The sequence below is a fragment of the Antechinus flavipes genome, chromosome 3 (genome assembly GCF_016432865.1).
Source record: "Antechinus flavipes isolate AdamAnt ecotype Samford, QLD, Australia chromosome 3, AdamAnt_v2, whole genome shotgun sequence".
Taxonomy (NCBI): Eukaryota; Metazoa; Chordata; class Mammalia; order Dasyuromorphia; family Dasyuridae; genus Antechinus; species Antechinus flavipes.
The window spans coordinates 140768336-140781741 of NC_067400.1; positions in this window are offsets into that span (position 1 = coordinate 140768336).

Here is a 13406-nt window from a genome sequence, read left to right on the forward strand (position 1 = left end):
AATTGGGGATTGAGTTTGGGAGGACTGGGTGAACTAGGCACTCCTCTGTGAAGCAAAGGCCTTGGTTGAGAAGGAAACAGCATCCAATGAATGTAGAAGTAGTGGAAAAGTGATACTGCTGTCTGTGGCCATTTGCAGGTAAGTGGAGCTATTGGTTTAGGGTGAAAGGAGTACTGTATCAAACTTCTTGAGCCACTGGCTATTTACCTGATGCCACAGTGATATTGTCCTAAGGTCCATGGGGTACTATAATATATGCTGCTAAGCTCAGGATGTGATACAGTAGAAATCTCTGTCACTATTGGAGTCTGTAGGATTCTGATAGCTTTCCTGGTGCCACGCTGACATCTTAGTAGTAGTGACTGGCATATTCTAAGGTATAATGGAGGCTATGCCAAGAAACATTAAGGGAGGTGTAGTTTAACATTCACCTATTCCACCAAACTAGAACTTAGGATCTCCTGTTGGTTTGCTGAGATGAGACTTTCTACCCACTCACTGAGAGGCTTCCTATTCTGGGCAGTGTCATATATCCCACACCCCAACAAGTAAGGCAGATCCCTCTTTCCAAACTCCTAAGTTTTCTGGGCTAACAAGTTTTTATATCTTATCCTCTCACTGGCTCCATCTCTCCAAGACCTGACTTGTGGTGGTGTTTTATGTTTGGCCAAAAGTAAATACAGGAGAGTAATATACATTCACTATTTGCTCCACTATCTTGGCTCCTAGAAGTATATCCTTTTTTTTTTTTTTTTAATTTTTTATTTAATAATTACATTATATTGACACTCGTTTCTGTTCCGATTTTTTTTCCCCCTCCCTCCCTCCACCCCCTCCCCTAGATGGCAAGCAGTCCTTTATATGTTGGATATGTTGCAGTATATACTAGATACAATATATGTTTGCAGAACCGAACAGTTCTCTTGTTGCGTAGGGAGAATTGGATTCAGAAGGTATAAATAATCCGGGAAGAAAAACAAAAATGCCGATCGTTTACATTCGTTTCCCAGTGTTCTTTCTTTGGGTGTAGCTGCTTTTGTCCGTCATTTATCAATTGAAACTCAGGTCTCTTTGTCAAAGAAATCCACTTCCATCAAAATATGTCCTCATACAATATCGTTGTCGAAGTGTATAATGATCTCCTGGTTCTGCTCATTTCACTTAGCATCAGTTCATGTAAGTCTCGCCAGTCCTCTCTGTATTCATCCTGCTGGTCATTTCTTACAGAACAATAATATTCCATAACATTCATATACCACAATTTACCCAGCCATTCTCCAATTGATGGGCATCCATTCATTTTCCAGTTTTTAGCCACTACAAACAGGGCTGCTACAAACATTTTGGCACATACAGGTCCCTTTCCCTTCTTTAGTATTTCTTTGGGATATAAGCCCAATAGAAACACTGCTGGATCAAAGGGTATGCACAATTTGATAATTTTTTGGGCATAATTCCAGATTGCTCTCCAGAATGGTTGGATTCGTTCACAACTCCACCAACAATGCATTAGTGTCCCAGTTTTCCCGCATCCCCTCCAACATTCATCATTATTTTTTCCTATCATCTTAGCCAATCTGACAGGTGTGTAGTGGTATCTCAGAGTTGTCTTAATTTGCATTTCTCTGATCAATAATGATTTGGAACACTCTTTCATATGAGTGGTAATAGTTTCAATCTCATCCTCTGAAAATTGTCTGTTCATATCCTTTGACCATTTATCAATTGGAGAATGGCTTGATTTCTTATAAATTTGAGTCAGTTCTCTATATATTTTGGAAATGAGGCCTTTATCAGAACCTTTAACTGTGAAAATGTTTTCCCAGTTTGTTGCTTCCCTTCTAATCTTGTTTGCATTAGTTTTATTTGTACAAAGGCTTTTTAATTTGATGTAATCGAAATTTTCTATTCTGTGATCAGTAATGGTCTCTAGTTCATCTTTGGTCACAAATTTCTTTCTCCTCCACAAGTCTGAGAGATAAACTATTCTATGTTCCTCTAATTTATTTATAGTCTCGTTCTTTATGCCTAGGTCATAGACCCATTTTGATCTTATCTTGGTAGATGGTGTTAAGTGTGGGTCCATGCCTAATTTCTGCCATACTAATTTCCAATTGTCCCAGCAGTTTTTATCAAATAATGAATTCTTTTCCCAGAAGTTAGGGGCTTTGGGTTTGTCAAACACTAGATTGCTATAATTGACTATTCTGTCTTGTGAGCCTAGCCTTTTCCACTGATCCACTAATCTATTTCTTAGCCAATACCAAATGGTTTTGGTGACTGCTGCTTTATAATATAATTTTAGATCAGGTACAGCTAGGCCACCTTCATTTGATTTTTTTTCATTAATTCCCTTGAGATTCTCGACTTTTTATTGTTCCATATGAATTTTGTTGTTATTTTTTCTAGATCAATAAAATATTTTCTTGGAAGTCTGATTGGTATAGCACTAAATAAATAGATTAGTTTAGGGAGTATTGTCATCTTTATTATGTTCGCTCGGCCGATCCAAGAGCACTTAATATTTTTCCAATTATTTAAGTCTGACTTTATTTGTGTGGAGACTTTTTTATAATTTTGCTCATATAATTCCTGACTTTCCTTTGGTAGATAGATTCCCAAATATTTTATGGTATCAACAGTTATTCTGAATGGAATTTCTCTTTGTATCTCTTGCTGTTGGGTTTTGTTGGTGGTGTATAAAAATGCTGAGGATTTATGGGGATTTATTTTGTAGCCAGCTACTTTGCTAAAATTATGAATTATTTCCAATAGCTTTTTGGTAGAATCTCTGGGGTTCTCTAGGTATACCATCATATCATCTGCAAAGAGTGATAGTTTGGTTTCCTCATTGCCTACTCTAATTCCTTTAATATCTTTCTCGACTCTTATTGCCGAGGCTAGTGTTTCTAATACGATATTAAATAATAATGGTGATAGTGGGCAACCTTGCTTCACTCCAGATCTTACTGGGAAAGGTTCCAGTTTTTCCCCATTGCATATGATGCTTACTGATGGTTTTAAATATATGCTCCTGACTATTTTAAGGAAAAGTCCATTTATTCCTATGCTCTCAAGTGTTTTTATTAGGAATGGATGTTGGATTTTATCAAATGCTTTTTCTGCATCTATTGAGATGATCATGTGGTTTTTGTTTGTTTGGTTATTGATATAGTCAATTATGCTAATAGTTTTCCTAATATTGAACCAGCCCTGCATTCCTGGTATAAATCCTACTTGGTCATAGTGTATTATCCTGGTGACAATTTTCTGTAATCTTTTTGCTAATATTTTATTTAAGATTTTAGCATCAATATTCATTAGGGAGATTGGTCTATAATTTTCTTTCTCTGTTTTCAGCCTACCTGATTTAGGTATCAGTACCATATCTGTGTCATAAAAGGAGTTTGGTAGGACTCCTTCAATCCCTATTTTTTCAAATAGTTTATATAACATTGGAGTTAATTGTTCTTTAAATGTTTGGTAGAATTCACATGTAAATCAATCTGGTCCTGGGGATTTTTTCTTAGGGAGTTGATTGATAGTTTGTTCTATTTCTTTTTCTGAGATGGGACTGTTTAGGATATTTACTTCTTCCTCTGTTAGTTTGGGCAAGCTGTATTTTTGGAGGTATTTTTCTATTTCATTTAAGTTGTCGAATTTATTGGCATAAAGTTGGGCAAAGTAACTCCTAATTATTGCTCTAATTTCCTCTTCGTTAGTGGTGAGTTCTCCCTTTTCATTTTTAAGACTATCAATTTGATTTTCCTCTTTTCTTTTTTTAATCAGATTTACTAAGGGTTTGTCTATTTTGTTGGTTTTTTCATAGAACCAACTCTTAGTTTTATTAATCAATTCAATAGTTTTTTTACTTTCAATTTTATTGATCTCACCTTTTACTTTTAGAATTTCAAGTTTAGTGTTTGACTGGGGGTTTTTAATTTGTTCCTTTTCTAGCATTTTTAATTGCAAACCCAATTCATTGACCTTCTCTTTCTCTATTTTATACAAATAGGCCTCTAGAGATATGAAATTTCCCCTTATTACCGCTTTGGCTGCATCCCATACATTTTAGTATGATGTCTCATTATTATCGTTTTCTTGGGTGAAGTTATTAATTATGTCTATGATTTGCTGTTTCACCCAATCATTCTTTAGTATGAGATTATTTAGTTTCCAATTATTTTTTGGTCTACTTCCCCCTGCTTTTTTGTTGAATGTAATTTTCATTGCATCATGGTCTGAAAAGGATGCATTTACTATTTCTGCCTTACTACATTTGAGTTTGAGGTTTTTATGTCCTAATATATGGTCAATTTTTGTATAGGTTCCATGAACTGCTGAAAAGAAAGTGTATTCCTTTCTGTCTCCATTACATTTTCTCCAGAGATCTATCATATCTAACTTTTCTAGTATTCTATTTACCTCTTTGACTTCTTTCTTATTTATTTTGTGGTTTGATTTATCTAATTCTGAGAGTGCAAGGTTAAGATCTCCCACTATTATAGTTTTACTGTCTATTTCTTCTTGCAGCTCTCTTAGTTTCTCTTTTAAGAATTTAGATGCTACCCCACTTGGTGCATATATGTTTAATATAGATAGTGCTTCATTATCCATGCTACCCTTTAGCAAAATATAGTGTCCTTCCTTATCTCTTTTAATTAGGTCAATTTTTGCTTTAGCTTGATCTGAGATCAGGATGGCTACCCCTGCTTTTTTGACTTCACCTGAAGCATAGTAGATTTTGCTCCAACCTTTTACCTTTAACCTGCATGTATCTCCCCGCTTCAGGTGTGTTTCCTGTAAACAACATATTGTAGGATTCTGGCTTTTAATCCATTCTGCTAACCGCTTCCTCTTTATGGGGGAGTTTACCCCGTTCACGTTTATGGTTAGAATGACCAATTCTGTATTACTTGCCATCTTGTTAACCCCGGTTTATGCTTTCCTCCCTTCTTTCCCCTTTCCCCCCTTCCAAGTATTAAGCTTGTGAGCCCCCCTTGCTTCTCACAGCCCTCCCTTTTTAGTGTCCCTCCCCCCGCCTTAGAGTTCCTCCCCCTATCTTACCCCTTTCCCTCCCAGTTCCCGTATTCCCTTCCGCTTAGCTTATTCCTTCCCTTTCCACTTTTCCCTTCTCACTTTTCAATGAGATGGGAGAAGTTTCACCATAGGTTGAATATGTCTTAAGATTTTTCACTTAAAGCCAATTCTGAAGGCGGTAAGATACCCACTATATTCATCCCCCTCCATTCTTTCTCTCAGATATAATAGGTTTCCTATGCCTCTTCATGAGATGTACTACCCCCACTTTACCCTTTTTCTGGTACAATGTCCTTTCCACATCAATTTCTAGAACAAGGTATACATGTATTCTTTATACATCTATATAGTCAAAATATAGTTCCCAAGATTAATCTTTACCTTTTTAGATTTCTCTTGAGTTCTATATTTGTAGATCAAACTTTTTGTTAAGTTCTGGTTTTTTCATCAGAAATAGATGAAATTCGCTTACTTTGTTGAATGTCCATCTTCTTCCTGGAAAAAGATGCTCATTCTCGCTGGGTAAGTTATTTTTGGTTGCATACCAAGTTCCTTAGCCTTTCGGAATATCATATTCCAGGCCCTTCGATCTTTTAATGTGGATGCTGCCAGATCCTGGGTGATCCTTATTGTGGCTCCTTGATACTTGAATTGGGTTTTTCTAGCCGCTTGCAATATTTTTTCTTTCATCTGAGGGTTCTGGCATTTGGCCACTATATTCCTTGGTGTTTTGATTTTAGGATCCCTTTCAGTGGGTGATCGATGAATCCTTTCAATGTTTATTTTTTCCTCTGTTCCTATGACTTCTGGGCAGTTCTCTTTGATAATTTCCTGGAAGACAGTGTCCAGGCTCTTTTTTTCATCATGTTTTTCTGGGAGTCCAATGATTCTCAGATTGTCTCTCCTGGATCTGTTTTCCAGGTCTGTTGTCTTCCCCAGAAGGTATTTCACATTTTTCTCCATTGTTTGATTTTTTTGGATTTGCTTGACTGATTCTTCTTGTCTCCTCGAGTCATTCAATTCCACTTGTTCAATTCTGATTTTCAGTGAAGTGTTCTCTTCACTCACTTTTTTAAAATCTTTCTCTAATTGTCCAATTGAGTTCTTTTGTTCTGTGGAATTTTTTTCCATTTCGCCAATTTTGTTTTTTAGAGAGCTGTTTTCTGTTTCCAGTTCACTAATCCTATTTTTCAAGGATTTTACTTCTTTATCCACTCTCTCTTTAACTGACTTCTCCAGGCTCTTTTCCCATTTTTCTTCTAGCTCCCTTGTGAGAGCCTTTTTAATCACTTCTATGAGGTTCATCTGTGCTGAGGAACAGACGATCTCCTCCTTTGGGGATTCACCTGGGGACTGCCTGTTTTTAGTCTCCTCAGGATTTAGAGTCTGCTCTCTATCTGTGTAGAAGCTGTCAAGGGTTAAAGTCCTCTTCAGCTTCTTGCTCATTCTGTCTATTAATCAGAGACAAACTACCAAAGAAAAACAGAAAAAACTGGAGTCTTTCTTTGGGAGGGGGCTGGGTGTGTTATCGAGCTTCCTCTACAGACTGCAGGGGGCAGCAGTGAGGCACTAGCAGGACTGTGCTGCGCCTGCGCTCTGAGATCCCAAAGCGTGCTGAGTCACTGTGGGGATTGGGGGGGCGTCCAGGTCCTGAGAGACTCCAGCTGTTTGGGGTTGTATTCTTCAGCCCCGGTGTTTTTAGCTTCTCTGCTGGGCTGTTGACTTGCTGCCGGAGGAAAGTATCCAAACCTGTAGCGAAGCTCTCCCCGCAGAGACGGCTACGATCACTCTCCACCCCCTCTCCAGTCTGCTCCTGTGCCCTCACTGCCGCTGCCTGCCGCCTGCGCCCGATCTAAAACCGCCCCAGCCCTCCAGTAAAGACAGACCTTTCGTGGCGGATCTCAAGGATGGCTTCTCTTGGTAACTATTTGTGGGTTTTTTTCAGTCAAGCATTGATTCAGAGGCTTGTAATGAAATGGATAGTGAGAGAAAGCGTGGAGCTTATGCAGCTGTGAGCCTCCTCTCTGCCATCTTAACCGGAAGTCCGAAATATATCCTTTAATGATTATTTTTAATTGGCATATTTATCTTTCAGCTAAATATTAATAAGCCATTTACATGTTTGAACTCTAGTTAAATTCTGTTTTACAGGAAAATTTAGGATGTTCATATGTGCCTAAGGTATAACAAGAAATTAATAATGATGGCAATTTTAAACACATCCTAGGTTTATATATAAGGGCAACTAATCAAAGAGATCTTTAAAAAGAATCTTTTCAGAAGATGAGAAAAAATAAATTCAGAGGAAAAACACATCCTCATATAGCAATATAGCTTGTAAAATTAGAATTAGCTGTGTCTCTGTGTCTGAGTATAGCAATTTGTAAAAGAAGTCAACTTTAAAGAATCTCAAAGAAGGAATAGTTAAATTTTACTTGCTAGTTATTCCTTTTTCTTATTGTCAATATTTTATTTTAGATAGAAAACATATTTCATTTTTATTTTAATTGTAAACACAGTACCATATTTGGAAGTTTAGCCACACACAATCATAAAGATTCCTTAAATTAGTAACATACATTATTTGATAGAAACTTAGTTTTTATGAATTGTTTATGTTTCAGTAACTATATGAAATCTATTTATTCAGCTTTATGTGATTAAAATATGAAGTTAATGAGTGTGAAATCACTATTAGCAGACAAGAAGAAATGCTAATATCAGACACCAGAAGATAAATTTAAGTTATAAAAGCTGTAAATGAGCTTTTATGCAACTAGAGGCTTCCCCCAAATAAAAAATGCTTAATGTATTAGCAGTATTATTTTATAATTATGGCTTGATTGCTTAAAGTTTTGAGAATTATGAGTTGAAGAATGCTGTAAGGGACAATAACAAAACTAATTTCAGTGCAAAAAAAAAAAAATCTGATTGGATTGACTTGAGAATTGAATAATGTTTTTCCATCTTTCTAGCTCCTTAACCTTTTTTTAATATGTGGTATAATTGTGTCATTCTCCTTTAAACAAATACTTCCTGGGAGACTGTTGTGTGAAAAAAATCAAGAAACTCTGTGTGCTTAAAAAATGAAAGAAAGAAAGGCAGAAAGGCAAGAAGACAGCAAATAGGAACGAAAGAAGGAAGGAAGGAAGAAAAGAAGGAAGGAGGAAGGAAGGAAGGCAGGCAGGCAGGAAGGAAGGAAGGAAGGAAGGAAGGAAGGAAGAAAGGAAGGAAGGAAAATCCTTTTTAAGCAACACAAATCATTTCAGGTATTTTTTGACATGCTATTTTAACTAAATCTTATCAGTTGAATTAAATGTTATATGTAAAAAGGATTTACAAGAATTAAAATTAGTTATACAAATGTAAACTACTTTATAACAAGTCAGAGATTTTTTTTTTTTAAACTACTGAAACTACATGGGGCATATGTTTCTCTCTTCATCCAATGATCTCTTATTGAAATAGGAATGCATTTCTTCTGAGATCAAATGATGAGCATCTAATGAGCATCAAAAAAAGATGTTCAAACTTCTTAATTTTCTCACTGTTCTTTCTAGACTATTTTCTTACTCTGAATTACAGTTTTTGCCTCAGATCATCTCTCCTCCTAAAAATCTTTTTTAAACTATTTTTTCACATTTACATGAGTCAGATTATCCTTTATAAATGCAGTGAATTATAACATTTGAAGAAAAACAAAATTTTGTTTAAATAAAACTATTTTTTTTATTTTCTCATTTTGGGAGTATGGGTAAAGATTATTCTATTTTGCATTCTAAACTGAAACTTCCATTCTATGCAAACCTCTGAATTTTAGTGGGTAGCATTGAGGTCCCACTTCTTTTTCTATCAGAATGCTAGCGCATTCTACCTCTATGAGCAGAGACTGCAGCAGGAAGGAGATTCCTGAAAAGGTACTAAAGAATCAGCTTTCTGATTGTTTCTGAAAATTATCAGATTCTAGCTCATAAGGCAATACTTGAAACAGAGAGATGCACATGGAATTAAAATAAAAGTCTGAAACCGAATCTGTTATAATTAAGCTGAAGAAAAAAACAAAAATGCAGGGGCAATAATCATGGTAGACCAAACAAAAGGAAAAATGAACCTAATTAAAAGATGTAAACAGAAGAAAATAAAATTTTGGTAAAAAGATATATATACAATAAAGTAATATTAATACTAAACATATATACACCAAACAGTATAGCATACAAATTCTTAAAAGAAAAAAAAAAGCATATAGGCAGAAACAGATAGCAAAAATATACTAGTTAGGGACCACAATTTTTTCCCCTTAAGAGATAGATAAATCTAGTTATAAAATAAACAAGAAAGAAGTCAATGCATTGGATAGAAGCTTATAAGAGTTAGATATTCTAGAGTTCTGGGTAAAGTTGAAAGAGAATAGAAAAGTTTATAGCTTTTTATTAGGTAAAAATGACAATTTATCAAAATGGACCATGTGTTACAGCATAAAAAACCCACAATCAAATGAAGAAAAGCAATAATGTTAAATAAACCCTTTACATAAAGCTGCAATAAAATTACACTTAATTAAGAGGTATGGAAGTTTTAGATAAAATCAATTGACAAATAATCTAATCATAAAAAGATAAGTAGGTCAAAGACCAAGTCATAGAAAACATCATTAATTTTATTAAAATGAATGACAATGAGATATAATATCAAATTTTGTGGGATGCAGTCAAATCAGTGCTCAGGGGGGAAAAACATTTTTTAAATATTTATCTTTATTTATTTATTTATTTATATGTATATTTTATATTTCTACATGCATATTTAAATAAAACTAAAGAAAGCATATCAATGAATTAGTCATGGAACTTTAAAAAATAAAAATTGAACAAATTAAAAACCACCAAGTAAACACTAAAATGGAAAATTTAAAAATCAAATTAATAATAATTTGTGTGAAATTTTTAATGGAATTTAATTGAAATTAAATAATTAAAATTAATTCATTAAAATTTTCAATGAAATTTAAATACAAATAATGATTTGTGTGAAAAATACAATAAAATAAAAATTAATCTCATTTTAAAATTATAAATTACTAATATCAAAAATAAAAAGTAAAAGCACCCAAAATGAGGATGAATTTATTTATTTATTTTTTTTACACATCGTTGTTATGTTTAATTAAATTAATCTGTGTATGTCTTTAGTTACCAGAGTGAAACCTTCATGAGGTCAACAATTATCTCAGCTTTTTTACCTCCACCTTACTTAGCATAGTGTCCTGCATACAGCAGATATCATCAGAGTCCTATGTGGGCAATGTCTATTTTTTTTTCTCCTTTGCATTTACATATTCTTTCTTTCTTTTTTTTAAATTTTATTGAATAATTACTTTATATTGACAGAATCCATGCCAGGGTAATTTTTTTTTTACAACACTATCCCTTGCACTCGTTTCTGTTCCGATTTTTCCCCTCTCTCCCTCCACCCCCTCCCCTAGATGGCAAGCAGTTTTATATATGTTAGATACGTTGCAGTATATCCTGGATACAATATATGTTTGCAGAACCGAACAGTTCTCTTGTTGCACAGGGAGAATTGGATTCAGAAGGTAAAAATAACCAGGGAAGAAAAACAAAAATGCAGATAGTTCACATTCGTTTCCCAGTGTTCTTTCTTTGGGTGTAGCAATGAGGATGAATTTAAAGCAAGTAATAGGAGCTATTATATTCTATAATATGAAGTAAGTCTTACAATATAATTTAAATGAATCCATATTTACAAAAGTACAAAATGCTCAGAAAAACAGAAAATGAAATAGAATTGTTAAGTAATTCTATAAATTGAATAAATCATCAATAAGCCCTCTAAGACAAAAATCACCATGACTTTCACAAGTCAATTGTACCAAACATTTAAGAAACAATTCCAATCCTATTTAGGAAAAAAAAGATAACAGAGAATTCCTATTATACCTATTATAACCTAAAACAGGAAGAACAAAAACAAGAAAGAAAACTATAGGCCAATAAATGAATACTGATGATACTGAATATCCTTAAATTACATTAATACACAAATTTTAAATAAAATATAAACAAAGAAATCACAACAATATATCACAAAAATCACATCACAGAGAATACATTGGGATTTATGCCATCACTGCAGGGCTAATTAATATTAGGAAAGCTATCAATATAACTGATCATATCAATAAAAAATAAGAGAAATCACAAGTCATATCAATATGATTATGTCAATAGATGATATTGATAGAAGCTGAACAATTCTTTCACAAAAAACAATTCCATTCCTATTAAAATCACTAGAAAGCATCAAATCAATCGAATCATTTTGAAAATATAAATACTATCTATCTAAAAGCAAAAGCAAGTATTCTCTCTCATAGTGATAAAACTACAAACTTCCCAATATGATAGGAGTGAAGAAAGGATATTTATTATCCTTACTATTATTAAATGTACACTGTGGCAGCAAGATTATGTGATGGCCAATTATGAAAGACTTCTCAATGGCTCAGTGATTCAAGACAACTCCAATAAATTTTGGCTAGTACATGCCATCTGCATCCAGAAAAAAAGCAGTGTGAACTTAAAATTTCAAATAATTAATTAAAAAAAGAAATGGTTGTTTTAATAAGAAAATGAAAGAATTTTCAGGAATAAGAAATGTATAGTAGAAGGAAAATCACTTTTTGCAGATGATTTGACTATGTACTTAGAGATGTCTAGGGAATCAACGAAAACTTAATTGAAACAATAGCTTCATCAAAATAGCAGGATATAAAATATCAATATACAATGTAAAATAAAAATCACATAAACCATAAGCATTCTATATGTTGTCAACAAAGCATGGCAACAAGAATTAGGATATGTTTCATTTAAAATAACTTCATGCAATATAAAATATCACTTGCTAAGATAAACTTACAAATTATATGCACAACATTATAAAATACTTTTCATGAAAATAAAGACAAATATGGGCAACTGAGGAAATATCAATTGCCCAGTTAGAAGCTGAGCCATTGGAATAAAATTACAATTCTACATAAATCAATTTACTTATTTAGTGCCATATCAAATTTTCATGGATATAGAACAAATATTAACAAAATGTTTTGGAGCAAAAGACCAATGACATCAATGGAATTTGTGCAAAAATGTTAAGAAAGGCAGATTAGCAGTTGTAGATTTCAAAACATATTATAAAGAGATAAACATTGAATAATCTAATATTGGCTAAGGAAGAGAGTGGCAAATAAGTGGAATACATTAATTTCACTATGCACAATAGGAAATAATCATAGTAATCTAGTATTTGATAAAAACAAATACTACAATTGAGAAAATTTCTTTGGAAAACCCAGCATCAGTTCAAGTATATCTTTCCAGGACTTGATAAAATGAGCCTGCCCATCATTTTATTAGAACAACAATATTTCATTATTAACTTGTTCATATATTAACTTGTTCAGCTATTCCCCAATCAATGACATTTACTCATTTCCTAATTTTTTGCCACCACAAAAAGAGTTGCTATATACATTATTGCACATATGGGTCCTTTCCCTCTTTGATGATTTTTTTGGTATACAGACCCAATAGTGGCATTTCTGGATAAAAAAAGCATGCACAGTTTTATAACCATTTGGGATAGTTTTGAAGTGGTTTACATAATAGCTGCATCAATTCACAACTCTGCCAACAATGTGCTATTGTCCCAGTTTTCCTATATTCCTTCCAACATTTATCATTATCTTTTCCTGTCACTTTAGCCAATCTGAGAGGTATGAGATGATATCTCAGAATTGTTTTAATTTGCATTTGCCTAATCAATAGTGATTTGGAGCTTTTTTCATATAACTATAAGTGGTTATAATTTTTTCTGAAAATTATCTGTTCATATCCTTTAACCATTTATCAACTGGGAAGTGACTTGTATTCTTATAAATTTGGATCATTTCTTTTTATATTTGAGAACTGAGGCCTTTGTAAGAAAAAAAAATGCCTGTAAAATTATTTCTGAGCTTTCTGCTTCCCTCGCAATCTTAATTGTGTTGATTTTGGTTGTGGAAAAGCTTGTAAATTTAACATAATCAAAATGATACACTTTGCATTTTATAATATTCACTAGTTCTTCTTTGGCCATAAATTCCTCCCTTTTCCAAAGATCTGATAGGTAAATTATTTCTTACTTGCCCAATTTTGTTAGATTCCTATGTCTAAATTATGGTCACATTTTGAACTTATGGTAAAAATGAACATATAGTATGTGAGTTATAGTAGATCTTTCTTCAGTTTTTGATATATTTTCCAATGTTCCCAGAAATTTTTTGTCAAATAGTGAATTTT